Below are 1,187 nucleotides of genomic sequence, written 5' to 3'. Positions count from 1 at the left end.
CAGAGCGTGTGTGTGTGTTTGTGTGTGTATGTGTGTGTGTGTGTTTGTGTGTGTATGTGTGTGTGTGTGTGTGTGTGTGTGTGCCTCTGTGTGTGTGCCTGTGTGTGTGTGTGTGTGTGCCCAAAAAGACGACACATAAAAAGGGGAGGATGGAAAGAGATGTCGATCTTGAGTGTCTCGCTCACTGCTTAACACACAGGAATAAAAAAATTTAAAAATGTTACGGTTTATGCAAAAGCAGGTGGGCGATAAAGATGTAGACGAATAAATAAAAATATTGGATGGGGGAATATTGGGAGGGAGGGGGGGGTAGATCTAAGTTCAAGTAAAATGATAGTAGTCCTTATCTCAAACTTCATGACAATATGAACCGTATCTCAGTATCACCCACAATTCTCCCACCTTGGCATCACCTCCCTGTTGGCACCCCACACAGTATCCCCAATAAACTCCGCCTTACGGAGACAAGAGTTCCGAAAAGGGGGGATAACCTGGGAACAAGAGAAGATAAATGCGACAGGAATGGGTGAGTTTGGCCCATACCTCCTGCCATGTAGGAATCCAATACGCGTTAATGCCAGTCCACACTCACCCACACAGTTGATATGATGCATAAATCAACGTGGCTTTTTATACCTGTCGCGGCGCACCATGTTTCTTTGGCTCATATTCTTTTGAGGTGTACATGGTTGTAATTTTCGAGGACAAAGTACCATTATTATGTTTCTATTGACATATTTACTATTTACCCAGGTATCTCTATCCGTCTGCTGGATCGTTGCATCCAACTTATCTAAGGCTAGTCCTGTAACGCAGGATCGAAGCAGCCCACTTTTTTAACGATCTAAAGTGTATTGATGGGGGCATAAAACATCTATCTTTCTTTTATTTATATTATTGTATGTACTCGTAAAAAAAATTGAGTTCCGAAATCCATTACTGTCGACAAAAGGGTCCATAACTCTTGTCAGAACATCCGGCCAGCTTTCCAGGGGTAGGTAATCTTCACGCCACATGTCCAAAGAAGTACTCTTTATCCCATGTCCCGAGAAACCACAATATTTACTTCTGGTGTCAGCATGTGGCTTTTTAGTGTTCGCGGAGAATCCAACCATGGAGGTCTGGTTATAGACCACTATATGTCCACTACTGCTATAGGTGGCCTGACTCTCTCTCTCTCTCTCTCT

The sequence above is a fragment of the Aplysia californica genome, unplaced genomic scaffold, assembly GCF_000002075.1.
Source record: "Aplysia californica isolate F4 #8 unplaced genomic scaffold, AplCal3.0 scaffold00511, whole genome shotgun sequence".
NCBI classification, from domain to species: domain Eukaryota; kingdom Metazoa; phylum Mollusca; class Gastropoda; order Aplysiida; family Aplysiidae; genus Aplysia; species Aplysia californica.
The sequence above is the reverse complement of the archived record's forward strand: the minus strand, read 5'-3'. Positions refer to the sequence as shown.